Below are 20,871 nucleotides of genomic sequence, written 5' to 3'. Positions count from 1 at the left end.
AACGTCTTTAGATTTCCTAAGGTTTATAAATTATTCTTTCTATGAATTCTTTTATCTCAGACAGTTCAGTGTCCATCTTCTAGCCAGTATCTGATGTCTATTTCTTTCCTATAATATCATGTCCATATTACATTTAAAGTTTGAGTAACTAAAAATTACTCCCTTCTCTAGATTAGTTCTGATATGTGTGCCGTGAAGACAGTGCACATGCACTCATAAATCTGGAGACTACTATTAGGTGTCTGCTCCAATCATTCTCCATCTTGTGTTTTGAGACAGTGCCTCATGGAAGCCTTGACTCATTAATTCAGTTATCTGGCATCCCAGCAAACCTAGGAATGCTCTGGTCTCTGGCTCCCTGGGGCTGAGATTAGACCTGAGCCTTTCTGTCTCTGGCATTTATGAAGGTGCTGAAAAGCTGAACTGGGGTCTTTGTGCTTCTGTGGCAAGGGCTTTCCTCTTCGAGCTATCTCCCAGCCCTGACTTTTTCTTCTATGTCTGAGAGTCTTTCATGTTGCTTTTTATTTTACATTTTCAACTCTCGGTTGAATCCCTTAATACATCCAATGAAGGAGCCACACAGTTCACCCAGTGCAAAGAGGATCTATTCTGGGCATTTCTTTGTGGGGGAAAAAAGTGGACAGAGAACTGGAACCTTACAAACCTTTCAGAAATAATGGTTGTATTTTGCAAGGGTCTGGGATATTTGTTCCTGGAATTCAGAAAATCACTAAGTTTAGGAGCTAAAGGTGGCCAGTAGAGGATGGGTAGCCACAGCTCCCAGGCAGAAATTCACCTTTGCTGAGACACCTCTCAGACTCCCCACCATCACAGGATTCAAAGTGATTTCATAATTTACCTGCTCTGGAACTTGTACAAATGCCTATCTTGGAGTTAGTCCAGGAAATTCAGCTTTTAGGCTCCAGTTGCATATAAATTAACAGGAGTGTTGCTGGGATGTTCTACACAGATGCTGAGTAACCACAATTTGAAGTCTAAGGGCAGGATCTTTGCTGGACAGAGTCACATACAGCTGTAAACTACCATGAGTGGGTTTGTTAAGGGCAGTGGTGGTCAGCCTTGGTCAGACTATCCCCTTTCCAGTGAGTAGACAGAGGAGTTACCTGTCAGATGCATGTCTCAGTCTCGAGACAAGAGATTCAGTTCAGATTATCAACATCAGGTGAGGAACAACAGCTTTTCCGCTTCAGTTTCCTCAGTGAAGGGTTTGTCACTGGGACAAGACCAGCTTTGTAATAGTTTCCTAGAAGGATCAAGGGATATGGGGCTAATTCTCCTCCCTCTGATTCACATCTGTCTTCATCTGCCTTGACTTCAGTTCCCAGCAGTACCGGAGGCCCTATTAGGTCTTTATAGGTGGACAGGGTCGTACCTCCTTCCTGAGCCTCCACAGGACAGCAGGACAGCAGGCTGCACTGCTCTGCCCTCCCTGACTTTGAGATGTCTGCTGAGATCACCTGTTCCTTAGTACCGACTCTCCATCCTCATTCCTGTCTCTCTGATGGTTTTGGTTTATTCTTTACTGCATCCCTTTTTGCTCTTATCTCATTGAAGACTCAGTGCAAATCGAAGACAAGTGCATAAGTCTAGCTTACCACATAGAAAGTTCTGCTGGCATTCTAGGGTTTGTGTGAGTCTCTAACGGGAACTTCTATCTGGTATTTGTAAAGGAACCCCCTGTAACCATACAAATATGTGCCAAACTCCATGTTTCCATTTAAGAGTAATCACCTTCTGAACTCATTTTTTTTTTAAAGTTTGGAGGCCTATTTTTAAATTTTTATTCTTATATATTTTAAATTAAAATATGCACATTAGAGTATTACATATACACACACTAAAAATGTCTGTACTTGAAAATCTGGAAGTATACACACTTTTAGGTGTATAATTATTCACACATCTAATCAATGCCCTAGATTCCAGAATTTATTTGATCTGCCATATATATTCCTGTCCCTCTCCCCCGATTCTCTGTGTATATTTTCACAGCAATTACATTTAATTTGCTAAAATATATAATAAATAACAGTACTGGAGAAAGGATAAAATATTAATGTTCACATGTACAATTAATTAGTTGCATAAAATTTATACTGCAAAGAACTCCTCTGCCCCCCTTTTGTTCTTTTGCTCAAACATTTTATTGGCATGCCTCATCTCCTTTCCTTATCCTTTATTCCTGATGGAAACTCTAAAGAAGTCATGGAAAGCAGAAGAGATCGAATAGAAAAGAGAAACCAAATTTGCAAGAGGAATGGATGCTTGGAGCCCATCCATCCCTTCCTGCTTTCGCTATTTCTGTCAGTCGAGTTGTCTTTACTGGTGAGATGTCTTTCTTGATGGTAAGTTTTGGTGTGTAACAGCTGAGTGGGCATTCTTTTCCTTTTTAGGCCATTTCATAGCAAGTCCTTTGAAACTGTACAACTTGAGCATGGGTTATAAGAGAGTAACGCTTGTCAAGGAGGATAAACTAGCTGTCTTCATTCTAATGCCCAGGAAGCAGGAGATGGAGCTCAGTGCCTGTCATGTCTCCCTTGCCAGTTGCCCGAAGATGTTGCTGTGAATTTTCCTTGCATTCCGGAGTCTCATTCTTCATGAGGAGCATGTATTCTTTGAAAACAATTTTATTATACCTTTCTGCCTGCTGTTGGCTGGGACACATTTGCATTTTGGAAACTAATTTTATGTGTTCAGCCAACACCACACCTTACAGAGCCACCAGCCCTCCCCAACATTGTGCACTGACACTCAGCAGTGCATGTGACAGGATTTTGAAATTATCCAAGACTGAAGTCATGCTCTGACCACTTTCCTTATCCTAACAGCATACATAAATTATAACTAGATATTTAATATATTGCATTTGTATATTGTAATATGCAATGCTCATAGTTAATAAGTTTATATGTCAAATATATAAATATATAAAATATATTTATCACAGGACAAGAAGGGGAATTTAAGTTATGGTCCAAATTTATCAACTTTTCTCTCACATTTGGTAACTTAGTTTTGGTTAGTTGAGATACTAGTTTTCATAAATTCTTTTCATATTATTTCTCTTTAGAAAACATTAAAAATCCACTAATTAATGTGTACCTTGAATAAACATACAATATTTACATTGAATAATCAAACATTTCTAACCCTATTTTTTAAAAAAATGTAAGGCTACAATATAGATTACACATGCTCAATTCACCCAGCCACTTATTTATCTATAACATAAATTAAGAGCCAGCATGCAATTATAATGTTACTATTTTACGTACTGTGCAATTTAAAATTAGACTGAGATATTTGCAGAAGTTAGCTAAATCCGCAAGTGAAATAAACCCTATAAGCAATGTAACTAAGGATCATCATAGTGCAACACTAAGCTCTGTATATGGCACAGAGCAGGAGAATTACTAAAGTTAAGTAAGCAGAGCAACGGATAGAATGGCCAATAGGTGTATAAACAATATAAGAACTTTACTGAGAATTTAGCAAACTAGAACTGAAGAGTCAAGAAATTTGCTCTAAGAAATCAGTATAGTTTAGTACTATATATACTATATATAAAATCTGGATCCTTTACTTTTGATAAAGTCTTTCCATTATCCCTGAAGCATAGGGATAAATGTTAGAGATTAAACACCAGGACCCCTTTCTGCTAAAATAGTGTTCTACCACTGAGCTGTACTCCAAGCCCTTGTCAGAGAGAGTCCTCACATTTACACACTGGAACGTGTAAGTAGTTCACATTTCACATTAGTTTCTGACATTAGAGGGTAAAGATGAGCAGGGCCCAGTAGAACTTTTTGCAATGCGAGGAATATGTTATATGTATAGTAACTACTTGCTGCAGGTGGTTATTGAGCACTAGAAATTGGCGAGTTGGGTTGAAGAGTTGGATTTTGACCTTCATTTCATTTTAACTCAGACAGATCTGTACAATTAAGGATAAAATAGCCCCACTTTATGCAGAAGAACAACAAGCAAAGTTATGTCCACGAGTTCAGTGAGGACTGACAACTGAAAAGGACAGTGTAAGACCAGCCTGATGCCATTGCTTTGGAGGTAAGCATAACTCATGAGGACTCACCCATCTAGAAGCAGCAAGAAACACATGTTAAGGGACTTATTTTTAAAAGAACTCATTGATATGTTCTTAGGTCCACCAAAGTTCAACATCACTCATAGCTATTATATAACTGATAAGGGACTTGTAAGAGTAACACTATCTTTTATCACTTATTGATTATAGCAGCTTTTAATCTTAATAAAAGAACTCAGAGTTTTGTCACTGATCAGTGGCATCAAATAACACTTTTTTGTATTATTAAAAATGTAACACAAGGGATGGAGATTTAGTTTAGCTGGTGGAGTGCTTGCTTAACATTCATAAAGCCCCGGGTAGGGCTTCAGTACAGAATAAAACCAACAGCAGGCAGATCAGAATTTCCAGCCCATGCTCACTGACATGAACAGTTGAAGGCCAGCTTGAGCAATATGACAATGTCTCAAAAATAATAAATGAATGAACATAAGATGACACGGACATTGAGGAATTTGGGGTTTTGTTTTGACATTGTAAGTACTTATCACCATCAATAGGGGTAACATCTCTACACCTCACTCTGGGTGCCAAACATTCTATTGTTAATACTAGGATGTTGCATATATGTTTTATTTAAGGAAAAAGAGGTCTTGTCACTGCATAATGCACATATAAATGGATTTTTCCTGCACATGTACTGACACAGTCCAAGGACAAACATTTACATAAGTTTCTTTAAAAACATTATTTTACTTATTCACTTTATATCTGATCTCAGCCCCCTTCTCCTTCCAGTCTCCCCCTCACACAGCCTCTCCACCTTCCCTTCTCATCTGAAAAGGTGGAAGCCCCATGGTACATGATATCACTGCAGGACTTGGCACAGACATGGTAGCCCAGGAAACAGGATCCACAGGCAGACAACAGAGTCAGGGACAGCTCCTGCTCCAGTTTTGGGGGAACCCGCCTGAAGACGGAGCTGCATATCTGCTACATGTGTGCCGGGGATCTAGGTCCTGCCTGGGGATTGTGTACGTTCCTATGTGTCCATAAGTATCTTTGTATGAAGCTTGATTCTGGAAAGGGGAAAGGGAAAGACAAAAAAGCTATAGTAGAGTTGACGAAGAGTTTGAATGCAGTTGTGACAGTACTATAAATATAAGCAAAAGCTTAAACAGAATTATCAGTTGTGTTACAAAGATTTATTTTATGGAATTAAGCAGAAATTGAATGAGCTGCATTCAGAACAGTGAGATACTAGTTCTTGGTCTCCTAAGTAAATTTCCTGATTGCAGCTAAAACTACTATTATGGAAAAATTATATGAAAGAACAACAAAGAATTTCCTATTTTCTTGTTGCCCCAAGTATTAGCTCTAAGTTCTTTTGCAAGAGTGCCTGCCAACAAAAGGCACTAGACAAATAGATTTTTTTTGAATCAGCTCCTTTCTATCTCAGTGATCTAATACAAATCATGGCATTGAACTACAGTTTTCATATCTATCATATGGGGAAATAAAATTCACTACAAAGTACAAGGGAATTAAATGTACTACAGATTTCATCACAAGCTTATTCTCTAGAACAGAATGCAGGATGCATGTGAAATAAGAAACATTTCCAGACCAAGTATCTGTACTCTTTTCCCAGAACTGCTAACGAGATTATTGCTACAATCAGGCTGAAGAGAGAGATGCTCCAGGATGCAGTTGAGAGCAAAGATTGCTCTTTCTGAGGACCAGAGTTCAGTTCTAGTACCCATAGTCAGATGGCTCCTAACCACCTGTAATTTCAGTTCTAGGGAATCTGGTGCTTATGCTTTTTTTGGGCCAAAAAGAGCAAAAATATATTATCTGTCACTGTTGGGAAGACCATAAGTCAGAAGTCAAGGCTCAGTCGGAGTACCACTCTCTCTGAAGCTCTTCCTAGCTTCAGATGCTTGCTTTGGTCTCTTGGCTTGTAGATCTTCTGCTCCCATCTCGGTATCTCTCGTAACAAACTCATCTCCTCTGCATGTTTATATATGTCAACATTTTTCCATTCCTCCAAGGACACCAATTCCTTTAGAGCAGGGTTATTCAGACTTGAGTGTTGATTTACTTCTAAAACACTACAATTTGCAAATTAGGCAGAGGCGAGATTTGAACAGTCATTGTTTGAAAGGACACAATTCAAGGCAGGAGAATACTTGCCAGCATAGTCTGTTTCTGTCAAGGATTCCTAAGAAAGTAGTGAGCTCTGATGTGAGTGAGCATAGAAGAAAGAAAAGTGAAATGAAGGAACATATGGAGAGATATAAAGATTTCTTACCTACATTAACATACACAGCATTCACTGAAATGACTAAAACAATATGATTTAAAAAAAAAAAACTAGTACAAAACCGTATTGCTATGGTTTGAATAGGAAATCCCTGTCTCTGGCTTATGTATTGACTACTTTGCTATCTGCTGTTAATACCATTTGGGGAGTCTGTGGAAAGTTTGGAAGTTTGATCTTATGGAAAGAGTAGATTATTGAAGGTGGGTATTTAAGGATACATCGTTGCTATTTGTTTTTCTTTCACTTCCTGTCTGCCATGAGGTAAGAAGGTCACATCCTGTCACTGCAAGGAAGTTCATTCCAAACTCATGAGGCTAGTCCACCATGGAGTGAACCTTCTGAAACCAAGAGCCAAAGCTGTTTGTTTTTATAAGGCAGTTGTTACAGAGATGGGAAAAGACACTTATATAACTACTGTAGTCTTAGATAGAGATAGATCGGTTGCTTGGACAGGCAGCAGAGAGATTCTGCAGGAAAATCAGAGGGAAGTGCTGGCATGCTGCTACAAGGATGCCTTTATCTTGAACTCAGCACAGGTGCATGACTTCCTTCAGTTCTGAAACCTCAGAGACAGGTGTCTCATGAGTGTTTCAATGTTGCTGGTCTTCTTATGCATGCTCTCAGGTTAGCACAATTAGGAATAAATAAACTTGGCGATCTAACAATCCTGTTAACTCCCTGGGACATTCTTTACTATCAAGCACACCAGGAGTCATATTAGCTGTGTACACTTGTTCTAAGTAAGCATTATGAAAGCAGCCAGAGATCAGAGCCATGCCCCTTGCACGGTTAAGGACCGAGATGCCTTAGTTGCATGCATTGCTTTCCACAGAAGATAGGACTGTTTTTTGTGGTCTCCATACTTGATTTCACTTGGCTCACTTTTGGTAAATCCAATGCTGTGGACTAAATAACTATATGAAACACACTTTCATAGTTATAATAATAAGCACCTTTTCTTCAGTGCTTTTGGAAATCTTGCCTGTGAGCAAGCATGTCTTACTTTTTGTTTTGTTTTGTTTTGTTTTGTTTTGTTTTGTTTTGTTTTGTTTTGTTTTGTTTTTTCAAGACAGGGTTTCTCTGTGTAGCCCTGGCTGTCCTGGGACTCACTCTGTAGACCAGGCTGGCCTCAAACTTGGAAATCCACCTGCCTCTGCCTCCCAAATGCTGGGATTAAAGGCGTGTGCCACCACCGCCCGCCCGGCCACATGTCTTACCTTTATAGAGCAGTTCATATAAATGATAACCATGTGATGATTAATGATATGGCATCTTCTAAGGAATGTGATCTTAAGGGAATTTCATCTTTGTGTGGGCATCTTATGATGGAAGTCAAGATGGCCACCATGTCATAATGTAATAGAGTACCTTGTGTCCACCACTGTAGATGTGCCCTGTCATGAAAGGCATGGCATTATGTAGCAAAGCTTATGTGTTGACATATCTGACAGGGGAACCAATAACAGCACATGTTTTCTCTGTGGATCCTGAATGTGAAGATGCCAAAGAGACAACAATTCCTTCCACATTATTTTTAGTACCATGCTTTCCCACTCTGGATATTTGTTGGTGACTTTGCTGGTTAAAATGGGGTCTAAATACAGCATTGGAGTGTTGCTTAGTGTCTTTAGTACTGGAAAGCACTTGTCTTATATACAAGATCTTATATACAAGATCGGCTTCATTGAGTCAGGAGTTCACAATGCTCTTGCAAGTTAGCTCCATGGCAGTGAGTTACATTATGCATTAGCTATGTTGCTTTCAAATAGAAATACCCATAAAACAAAGTTACTGGGTCTGTTGATAAAAAGGCTGGGGCCAAAGCTTCAAAAGAAACTAGCCCACCTTTCCTCCTAGGCCACAGGTTTGGTACCCACTATTTCACCATTCAGTACTACAGAGAATATGAGAGTGTGTGTGTGTGTGTGTGTGTGTGTGTGTGTGTGTGTGTGTGTGCATGTGGGCGCACGTGCACATGAGTGGCTTCACACCAAAAAATGAAACTGGACTTTTACCTTGTCCTAAGAAGGAAAATTAACCTCAAATGAACTGAAGATCTCAACATTAAAAACTAAAATTGTAAAATTCTCACAAAAAAAAAAAAATTAGGAGAAAAGTTTTATTGTACTGGATTTAGTAACAGCTTCTTTTGATACAAGGCTCCAAACAGAGACAATGAAAGGAACAATTTATAGCTGGATCATATAAAAATTTCAAAGTTTAGGACTCAAAGGACATGATCAGACATCCAAAAGGAAGGTCACAAGCCAAGTGTGAAACACACACCTGTCATTTTAGCACTAGGGGAAAACGAAGTAAGGTGTATGAAGGAGAAATGGAAATCTAGACCAGTCTCGATTTTATATTGAAACTATCTCAAAAATAAATAAGTAGCTAACCACACAGATGGAGTTAAAATAGTTAAATAACTCCTACTTCTCAATAACAAAATACCAAACAACCTGGTTCAAAAAAGGCAAAATGACATAACGGTTACTCAATGAATATATTAAAGGTTCCACCAAGCCATGGAAATGATACCTGCCTTCATTCATTGTCAGGGAAATCAAACTACAAGGAGGGATCAGAATTAGGAGACTACTATGACAACTACTGAAGCAATTGGGCAGGATGGGTGACAGAGGTGCTGTGAAAACAATGTGTCAACTCACCGCAATTAAAAAGGGAATCGTCATGGATCCAGCGTTTCTGGTTCTTAATACATGCACCAAAGAATTGACAGGGAGTTCTCAAAGAGAATCTTATACAGCCGTCTTTCTAGCAGCATCGCTGTGCATGATAGTAAAAGGTGGAATCACGTGATGTGCCCATGGATGAAGGAAAGGGAAAACAAAATATGCAAACGACATCCATGGATTATTGTGTAAGCTTCCTAAAAGAGAGCAATTCTGATATACATTGTGGAATTCTACTTGAAAATAGATGGCAGAAGACATGCTGTGTGCATTTTTGCCACAATTACAAATAGAAGATAGATGTTTTAAAGTGAAATTTAACGTTGTTATGGTTAATCTTCATTTGTCAATTTCACTAGGCTCTGGGATCCACTAAACAACAGGCCTCTGGGCACATCTGTGAAGAACAAGCCCTACCTCCAGAAAGGTGGCATCTTTAACAGTGACCAGACATAAAGGGTTCGAAAGAAAAACAATTCTTACCTTCCTGTTGAAGGTGGATGTGAGAACAGGTTGAACGGAGGATGGGGCTGTGAAGCGATGGAGTCATGTGACAAATCTCAGGAATCAGACTCTAGAGACCAGTATCAGGGTGCTGACCCGAGTTAATAGTGCAAGGCATATGTGGGAAGCCACATACGCCATTACAAGACGGCGCTGGCTACTGCTGGCCACCACCCATAAGTTTGGGTAAACAACCAATGTGCGCATGTGCAGTAGAGTTTTTTGCAGAGTCACTGCCTGGCCCTAGGCATGCAAATGAGGTACTGAAAGCATAACCAATCGGGTGTAGACATGCCTCTCCTAGGCCTATATAAGCAGCGCCAGTTCTGGGGCTCGGGTCTTTTCGCCTCTGCAATCAAGCTCTCCCAATAAACTTGTGCAGAAGGATCCTGTTGTGGCATCGGGCGCTCACAGGCATATGCTTATATAACAGTGTTTGAACCAATCCGAAGCTCCTAAATCCTCAGCCGATCGTTCTAGTCACACTGTCTCCACCAAAAGCTCTGCCTGATAATGTAACTCGGAAGGAGTAGGGGAAGTATTTTTACATGTGAGGACTTCCATGAGGATCAGGCAGTGGCCACTGCCTTGGTTCCTTTTTGTGGTCTTACAGGTGTTCCGGGAACCATCTTAGATCTGACGCCATGAACAACAGATCAGGATTGTTTGAGAAGTCACAGGAACCTGTGGTGCCTTGTTCTCCATCCCACTCTTTTCTTCACAGGGTTGACTTCATCCGCATCCCCCAGAGGTCCTCATTCTGTTTTTATTTCAAGGCTAAGAACTTCCAAGAGGAGCTACTTGGTGCACATTTGCTGAGCTCTGACATTTCAAGGTATGGGGAATGTCCCATTTATTCTTACATAGACCTGCTGGTAAGTGTCTGCTGGGGTTCCTAATTGGAGGGCAGTGGAGGCAAATTATACTGGCCATGTGGGGTGTGTGTGTGTGTGTGTATAAATTTATGATATATATGTATATATATCCCCTGCTGGTCATGAGCCCTTTGGGAATCAAGTGAACTTTCACAAGGGTCACAGATCAGATTTCCTGCATATCAGATGCTTACATTACAGTTCAGAACTAGAAAAATTACAGTTATGAAGTAGCAATGAAAATAATTTTATGGTTGGGGTCACCACAACATGAGGAACTGTATCATAAGGTTACTACATTAGAAAGTTTGAGAACCCCTGCTCTAGATCATCCTTGGATTGTGTGTTCCCCCTTCCCCCTTCCCCCCACCCCCATCATTGTATGCAGTATAATTTCCTAGTCAGTTTCAGTGGCATACAACTGGTAAGGTTTAAAGAGGAAGATAAATAAGCTATGAAATCCAATGATTCAAGAGAATGACTTTTGGATTAAGGAGAACAGTGCTTTCAGGAACAATGACACTAGGCTTCCTCCCTCCCAACACCCTAGGCACAGACAGTTTGGTTCATAATCTCAGTGATGCATATGTGGTTGAGAAAAGTATCCTTGCTGCATCTCCTGTTCCCGAAACGTGAAAGCAAGATATGACTCACTGGTCTTCAAAACCCCAAATGCTTACGTTTGTACACACGTGGCTAGAAGTTATACAGTTCCGGGAGTGCATGCTTTCTTTGCACAGTTTGTGGCAGTGAAGCCCTGATCTGCATTCTCAGACACATCTACAAGCTTGGATGTATATTTGTAGATTTCAATGCATATTGGTCATGCACAGCAGCTCTTCTGGAGTACATGCCTGATTCTCAAGGCCAATATTGCAAGTCATATCCATGGACCACCGAGTCTTCTTTAGTGCATTGGCTCCCTTTCTGGCCAGCCACAGAACCTTGGTCAAGGAGAACAGGTGGCTCAGAGGGTGGAATATTTTCTTCAATGATTGCAGGGGACATGACCTTGGGAAGTCAGTTTTTCAGGTTACCCAGTAAGTTTGTGTATTCTGTGGTTTGATCAGAGATGTGGAAGAAGGAATCAACCCAAAGCATCCAAGAAGTACATTCTAATGTCCCACTTCACAGCCTCAGCATGGGCCCCGGAAGAAGAGTCAGGCCAGTAAAGGTAACATGGCTCTGGGATTGAAACTGGGTCCTTTAAGAGCTTTGCAACCTTGGTTCAGTTAATTGGCCTCACTGTCTCAAAACCTCCTGATCTTCAATTTGGAAATCATAATAGATTATTATGGAAATACTGTAGCAAACGCCGAGGAGGTGACAGGTGTGATGGATATGCTGAGCAAGTAATAGCTGACACTTTTTAATTTTAGTCTCATTGAATCTGGAGAGGATTTGGAAGGGAAGCTCAAAAGCGACCCACATGAAAGAATTAGAGAACCATAAAAGAAACTGGTGCTTCGATTTCAATAGTAGTCTGCCCCTAAGCGTTCCGTTGATTTGGGGTTTTAATTATATCTTTGGTAGTCTTAGGACATGCTGACAATAAAATGAAGAAGCTCCAGCCACCACCCTCTGTAACAGGATTCATCACAGAGATGGAACAGAAACTCTGGGAGCACAAATCCGAGGCTGCTGTTATCATTGCTATCATAACTATTCACAACGTTCACCACTCGGGTAAAATGCTCCCTGCTAATTGAACTAAAACCAATTCCCAAGAAATCTCAGTTTGAACAGCCCATGTGTTTTCTGGCAAAAATGGCATGCAGATAGAAGCTTATTGCTTTACACTACCCCTGCTATAAAGGTTTGAAATTTATCAATCCTCTTAGCTTTGCAGCTTTTAAGAGCACACATATACACACCAAAAAATGGCCTGTCTCAGAAAAACCTTGCATATTAAAATTCAGTTCTGTGAGGTGGCAGGGGCTCATTCACAGTGGAATTTATTTCACATTACATTTGGGGCAGGCACGAGATTTAAAAGCAACATTTTTTTTTCTCTAAAGCACTCACTACAAAAGATATATCACACATTCTGGAGCTATTTAAAACTCAGCAAGGGAAATATCAACAGATTTTTCTCCAAGTGTGCTTTCTGATCAGCTGGGGGAATCAAACCTTTCTTATGAAAAGTAAGGCATAGAAACAGTTCTGGCGCATGAACGCCTAAGGCTTTCTGTCCTACTAAGTTAGGATCTTTGGCAACTTGAAATAGCAGAGTCGTGTTTATATAGATGTATGTGGGTTTTGACATTCCAGTGATTTGTTAAAGAGCAAGACACTGTTAGTCTTTTTTTTTTTTTTTTTAGGCTTAAAATACTTATACATCAATTAAGGACCCCTCAAATTGTGTGAAACAGAAATCAAACCTATGATGTTCTTTTTCTTTCTCAAAAAAACGTAGATGCATGGGCTTTTTGCGAATGAAATAGCCAGGGTTGATCTTGTCAGATGTGGATTGATCTAATTAAAAATTACAACTAAAAATACTTTTTATTTCTTAATTCTGGATTAAGAAACAGAACTGATATATCTGTATCTATCTGTCTCTATCTATCTATCTATCTATCTATCTATCTATCTATCTATCTATCTATCATCTTCAATCTATCTATCATCTATCTATTTATCTACAATCTACTATAATGTCTCATCTATATATCATGTATCTATATATAATCTATCTATCATCTATATATTATCTATCTATCTATCTATCTATCTATCTATCTATCTATCTATCTATCTATCTATCTATCTATCTATTATCTATCATCTATCTATCTATCAATCATCTATCTATCTATCTATCTATCTATCTATCTATCTATCTATCTATCCATGCATCTATCTTTTTGTCATTTATCATATACTGAATAGTTTTATATCAACTTGACACAGCTAAAATCATCTGAGAGGTGGGAACCTCAATTAAGAAAATGCCTCCATAAGATCAGGCTATAGTCAAAATGTAGGGCATTTTCTTAATTCGTAATAGATTGGAGAAGACCCAACCTATTGTGAGTGGTGTTTTCTCTGATATGGAGGTCCTGGATTCTGTAAGAAAGCAGACCAAGAAATCCATGGGGAGCCAGCCAGTAAGCAGCACCCATCCATGGCCTCTGCAACACCTTTTGTTTCCAGGTCCCTGCTCTATTTGAGTTCCTGTCCTGACTTCCTTTGATGATGAAAGTATAAGCCAAATAAACCCCCTCCTCCCCAAGTTGATTTCATCATAATTCACCTTAATTAAACATATAATTTATCTTTCTGTCTCTCATCTATTTATCAACTATCTATTATCTAACATCTATATATCATTTATTATTTATCTCTATATATATCATCTATTACCTATTATCTATGTATCTATCATCTATCACCTGTCTATTGACATATAATCTATCTCTCATCTATTACCTGTCTATCTATCTATCTATCTATCTATCTATCTATCTATCTATCTATCTATCTATCTATCTATCTATCTTTCTATCATCAATCTATCTATTTTTCCATCATCTATCTATCTATCTATCTATCTATCTATCTATCTATCTATCTATCTACCTATCTCACCTATCCATCATTATTTTAATCCATCAAGAGAAACAGACACTGAGTTGAACTGAGATGTTACAGCCGCATGAAAATCTGCATTGCGTATTAGTCCAGAGGGCACTGTGAGGTAGAATCTCTTCTTCACTGAAGTTATGTGTTTAGCTTTGCTTTACTCAACATTTAATTGGTTAAATGAGGCTCCCCACCCCTACCCACATACTGAGGATGATATACTCTAAGTGTCTTTTGAGTTAATGATATCTAAATGTACCTCCATAGCGTTACCTATGTAGGCATTTGACAAATTTGGCATCATGGGTAGACTGGCTCAGCCAAATAGGCACATAAAATTAACTCTCAGTTCACCCTTCTGGACAAGATTTACTAATCATGCAGATGGTAGCTCAAAGCTGTAGGATCATGGTATTTGATTGGTCAGCTCTTACATAGAAGGAAATTGCCCACTGCCTCACTTCTGGTCCTATGACCAGGGCTCCTGCTTTGACTTAGCTCATGTTTAAATCAAAATGTGGAGCTGGGAGCTATTGTCCTCTTTCCATAGTTATTAAAGTGAGGTGTAGTCTGTCAGTATCTCCTTAACTATAAGGGATATTTTCTTCATTGAAAAGTTCCAGCAAGATCCAGAGTTCAGTAATCATAGCCATTTGTAATGTGATTCAATGCCCTCTTCTGATGTGTCTGAAAAGAGTGACATGTATAAAATAAATAAATAAATCTAAAAAAAATAAATAAAGGCCCAGCCAAAGGAAAGACAGAGAAAAACAAGCTGGGCAGGTAAAAAAACTACTTCCCATTGTTCACATAGTCTCAAAGTGTGGCACATTAGTAGAATCCTGTTCTTTGTCCCAATTTATGTGAACCTTGACCAAAGATGGGCCAATAGACCAAAGATGGACCAATAGACCAAAGATAGACCAATAGACCAAGTTGGTGAACAAAGATTAGAGTTTGTAGTTTTCAATTCTTGAAAATTTAATCAAAAGAAGAATATTTTCTAGTATTTGAAAATTATGTGAAATACATGTCTCAGTGTTTATTAATAAAGTTGCATGGGAGCACAGCCGTGTCTGTCATCTGCTGATGTGTTCCTAACAGCTGCACAGTAATTTCAATAAAGAACACAGAGCACAGTAATTTCAATAAAGGCAGTATGACCTACAGAACCCCACATATTTACTGGATAGTCATCGTTCACAAGAAATCCTCTCTGACTCCTGTTCAACAGCAAGGCACAAATAACTAAAATGTGGAATGCTAATTCATGTTAATTCATGTTGGAAATACTTTGTTTTTAAGCCGTGTTGTTGTTCATTCTGAAACTAGCTTCTTCCACAAGTTATTAAATATTTCAATGGTCGGGAAGGCTATGAAATGAAAATGTTATGTGGCTTCAGACCTCTGTGTACTATGGAATTCCTTTCGGCATTACTTTCTTGGTGATGGTTAAATTTTGAGACAGGATCTTATTCGTAGAGAGATCTCTGCAAGTCATTGTGTAGCTCAGGCTGGGCTGGAACTCACCATGTAGCCTAAGCTTGCCTGGAACTTTCAGTATTGTTCCTCTCTTAGTCTTCTGTTTGGACGGATTAAAGTTGAGAGCCTTATTTTCATCATTGAAAGAGTTAAAATCCTTTGGGAGGTTATGGTGCTCATTCAAAATTATGCTCACGCCTTTTCCTGCTCAATAATGTTAAACATAAAGTGTATGGAAATTTTAGTTGATCGAAGCCAAATCTCTTTAGTGTTATTTGTTGGCTATGTTTACAGCTTCCTATGATGTGTAACATTCATTTTGGCCTCTGGAATGTAGAATTTGCCTTATGTCTTGACTTGTAAAGGAAGGAATTTTGGACCCCAGCCCTCCCTCCACCTCAGCTCTTTGCAGCTCCTAGTTTCTGCTCTTATTAAGTTTGAAGACTAAAGACATTATTACTCTGTTCTGAGAAATGCATCCCATATGCTTTCTCCCTAGGTCAATCTACATTTTCACCTACTCAGTGACTGGTAAGTCCACCCATCTCCCCAAGATCTGCATCTTTTTACAATGATGTCTGTGATTATGCTTCCCTTTGCTGGTCTTTCTCTTTGATGCCTGTTAGAGGGTTCTTGGCTATTTTTTGAAGATTTGCCATTTTTATGTTTTTACGGAATTATATGCATATTTTTAATTTTTAAACTCTGTTAAACTGAATATACACATGTCTCAGTGTATTTATTCATGTGTGAGTTCAGAAGACGGGGTTGGTTCCCCCCTGGGAACCAAACTTGAGTCCTCTATAAAAACACGGCTCTACTTTGCTTTTGTATGCTGTGATGAATGCATGACCAAAAGCAACCTGGGGAGGGTGATTTGGCTTACACATCCTGATCACAATCCATCATTGAGGGAAGTAGAGGAAAGGGACTCAAGTAGGAGAGGTAAGAAAATGGAAGGGAGCTGCTTGGTGGTTTGCCTCCATGCCTTGCTTGGCTTCTCCAATCCTGCCAGGGATCTGCTTGCTTCAAAGGTCATATCTCTTCACTCTTTCTTCTTTGTTCTCCTTTCTACTCACCTTTCCTAGTTCCTATATAAACCTTCAGAATTGTCTTCTTTATGAAAGTGTAATGGTTAATGATTGTCAACTTGACTTGATCTGCAGTCAACCAGAGACCATGCTTCTGGAGGGGCTTGACAGGGCCTGAAAAGGAAAGCCTGGGAGGGCCTGGGAGGGCTGGGAGGGCTGGGAAGACATGTTCCAGAAGTATTTTCCTGAGAGAAGACTCTTTCCCAGAGTGACGGTATTCAGCTATAAAGTGGCTTGAGGAAACACGGTGCTGCCTGGCTAGTGAATAAGATCCCATGGCTTGTTGCTGCTCCTTTAATACCTTCCTTTAATGCCTTCAGACTCTCTGGCCTTCCAGTGTGGATTAAAGGTCAGTGGCTCCCTGGGAATCTCCCTGGCTTTCAGCACTAGATTGGAGCTGCTGAACCCTCTGGTTTCAGGATGTAGCAGTGTGTAAAGTTCCTAGCCTCCCCAGTGTGCTGATAGCCATCACTGCTTTACCTACCGACAATGTGAAAGCCAATCTAATAACTCTTGTTTATTTTAATTTTGTAATTAATCAACTTATTTGTTTACATCTCAAATGCTGCTCCCCCTCCTGGTTCTTCTCTTACCAAGTCACTTCCCCTATCCCTGTTCCCTTCTCCTCTGAGAGGGTGGTAGGAGCCCCCTCCCCCTGACATATCAATTCTCTGCCAGATTAGGCACATCCTCTCCCACTGAGGCCAGACAGGGCAGCCATGAAGACTGAGTTGCCTGGCAGCTACATATGGGTCAGGAATTATTGTTCCAGCTCATGCATGTCCTTTGGTTGGTGGCTCAGATGCTGAGAGCTCCCAGGGGTTCAGGTTTGTTGACTGTGTTGGTCTGCCTGTGGGGTTGTCATCTACACAATAGTTTGGTCATTTCAACTATTCCAGGTGTCCCTGATCTTCTTAGGTATCTGCTTCTATTGTGTCTAGTACTAGGTATAGCCATTCAGAGGACAGTTATTCTAGGCTCCTGTCTGCAAGCATAAAGGATTTTCATGAATAATGTCAGGGTCTGATGAATGCCCATGGATGGGTTTCAAGTTGGGCTGGTTATTGATTGGCCTTTCCTTCATTTTGTTCCAACCCTGCATTTCTTTTATGTGGGACACACTATGGGTCAAAAGTTTAGTTGGTGGGTTGGTATCCCTATCCTTCCACTGGGGATCCTACATGACTGCAGGAGGTGGCCTCTGCAGGTTTCATGTCTCTGCTTTTAGGAATCTCCACTAAGGTCACTTCCATTGAATTCTGGGAGCCTCCCCTATCCGAGGTCTCTGAGACTACCTAGAGATTTTCCCCCAACTCCCCACCCCAGGTAGCTGTACATAGCCATTCATTCTCCTGGTCCACTTGGACTCTCTACTGTCTTTCCCAGCACTTGATCCTGAATCCCTTATTCTTCTCCTCTTCTACTTTCCTTCTTCCCAGTTCCTTCCCTCCCTCTGCCTCCTATGACTATTTCATTTCCCCTTCTATGTGTGATTCAAGCATCCTTGTTTGGGCCTTCCTTCTTATATAACTTCTTTGGGTTTGTGGGATGTACCATGAATATTATGTGTTTTGTGGCTAATATCCACATATCAATGAATACATACCATGCCTGTGCCTTTGGTTATATGTCCAGGTATAGATGAGTCTGGAAATTGATTTTACTGGCTGAGATTGTCTTTTGTCATGAGCTAATGTAACCTTTGAAAAACTGTGTTTGAGAATTTTTCTGTTTATACAGATCAAACAGATATGTAGTAGGCTTTCTTATCTATTTTATGCCTGGAAACACCATGATTGATTAGCCAGTACCAAACGTCTAAACAAGTCATGTCATTATAAATTTCACCTTTCCTGTGCTGACCATTATGGGGTATGTCATTATAAGCATTGTTTTATCTATGTTGTCTATTATAATAACTACAATCACCTTGTCTTTGGTAATTCAATGTTGTCACCTGTTCCTTGTTACCTTGGGGCCCAATTAAACCCATTGAATGTAATTCATCTAATTGAGCAGCAGCATCTCCAACCCTAAGGTCTGGCACAAGGAAAAGGGCAAGAACAAAACTCTTCAACTGTGTTGGTGCCCCTTACCTGTTTGTGTCTTATAGGATTGGTGAAGGGCATATCCTCTGGGCCTTTCCATTGTGGAGGATTAGGTTTTACACAACATATCTACTTTAGCATGGTAATTTCCCTGAACATTAAAATCTCTTCATCAACACTAAGCCAAGGGATATCAGGCATTTCTAACTCTTTTTCAATAGACCATCTTTTGATAAATATGTTAGCCAACCATTTAAACAAACTTCTGACACTTTTTTTTTTTAACGTGTGATCTTTCATATTAAACCTAGAATCTCCATTCAGAGGGCCCATGTCAATAAACTCAGCCTGATCTAGTTTTATGTTCCTTCTACCATTATCTCACACTCCTAAAATCTATTTTCACACATATTTTCTGGACGTTTCCTTGAATGAATTCGCAAACTCATTAAGCTTCTTAGTAGTGTAGCACATTTCCTCATGGACTACATTTTCTACCTCCCCTCTTGGGGCCTGTTTTGCCTTGAGTCTGGTTATAGATCTAGAATAAACTATTGGTGGGCCTTGAGAAACATCAGTATTGTCTTGTCTGGCATTTTCTTCAGTGAAAGTAACTGATGGTTTATCAGACTCTGAGGGATTGATTTCCTCATGTGAAGGGGCATTATTTCAAGGGGTGGGGCCGAGGGTACTACTTCCTCACCTGGGGCAAACCCTTGAGAATCTGAAGATTTAAATTTTTCAGCTTTAACAGGGTCCTCCCACACATCTCCATCTCAAGTTATAGCATCCCATTTTTTTTTTTTGCCAATTAATGTCCTTACTTTAACTGTTGACACCTTCTGAGGCTGAGACTTGAAATTTCATTGCAATTCAGCCAACCTTATAATGAGGGCTTCAGTTGATTTTCTGTAACTTGAACTCTAAGACTGCTGGAAAGAGGCTTCTCTTCCAGGACACACTTAGCAACTTTTGGATTGTTTATTTGCATCTGGATCAGTTCAATTTTATCATATAACTCTTTTTTTTCTCATCATTTTTTTTAGATATGTTAAGAGCAACCAGCCAGAAAAGTTATTTTTAAATTTTTCCCCAACTTGTAGAAAGTTTTGTACACAGAATCTCCTAATTCATCAAGATAACCAAAGGCATTAGTGTCTTTAAGTTTGAAATATATTTTCAACCACAGGGCCTTTAATATTCTCCGATCTCCCAGGAGAGAGTATCTGGAGAGATATCAGCAGTTGAAGGTATTGGTGAATTATTAAACTGACTCTAGATTTTTAAAAGATTCATCCTTATACTTTTGGTTTTTGCTCCTCTAGAACCACCCCACTTCTGGTACCAACTTCTGTGTTAGTCAGGGTTCTCTATAGAGTCACAGAACTTATGGGTAGTCTCTATATAGTAAGGGAATTGTTGATGACTTGCAGTCTGTAGTCCAACTCACCAACGACAGTCAGCAGCAGCTGTAAATAGAACTTCAAAGATCTAACAGTTGCTCAAACCCACAAGGCAAACAGGAGAAAAAGAAAGTAAATCTTCCTTCTTCCAATGTTCTTATATAGGTCTACAACAGAAGCTGTGGCCCAGATCAAAGGTGTGTACCAGCCCGACTACATCTGGGACTTTCTTTGTCCAAGATGACCTTGAACTCAGAGATCTCCCTGTCTTAATCTTCTGAGATTCATAGCCACTATGCCTCAAGATCTCCATGCCAAGGTCCAGGTCAGACATCTTCCAACCTTCAGATTAAGATCACAAGAAAGCCTTCCAATTCTAGATTGTAGTTAATTCTAGATATAGTCAAGTTGATAACCAAGAATAACCACTACAAGTACAGTCTCAGCAATGTTTAAAAGTCCAAAGTTCAGAGTCTCTTCTGAGACTCCTTGCAATCTCTAAACTGAAATCCTCTATAAAATTAAAATTAAAAAAATAAGATCACATACTTCCAACATATCATGGCACAGGCTATACATTACAGATCCAAAACATCATAGAGTAGAAATAATGGAGTGAACAAATTGAAACTAGCTGGACAAATGCCAACCTCTACATTTCCATGTCTGATATCCAACTCCATTCTGCTTTGTTGACTGCAACAATATTATTTCTCATGGGCTGGCTCTCCTGATCACGTGTTCACGGGTCTGGTATTTATACCATCTTGGTCTCTCCAAAACAACTTCAATTTTATGGCT

The sequence above is a fragment of the Mus caroli genome, chromosome 8 (genome assembly GCF_900094665.2).
Source record: "Mus caroli chromosome 8, CAROLI_EIJ_v1.1, whole genome shotgun sequence".
Taxonomy (NCBI): Eukaryota; Metazoa; Chordata; class Mammalia; order Rodentia; family Muridae; genus Mus; species Mus caroli.
This window is presented reverse-complemented; position numbering follows the sequence as displayed.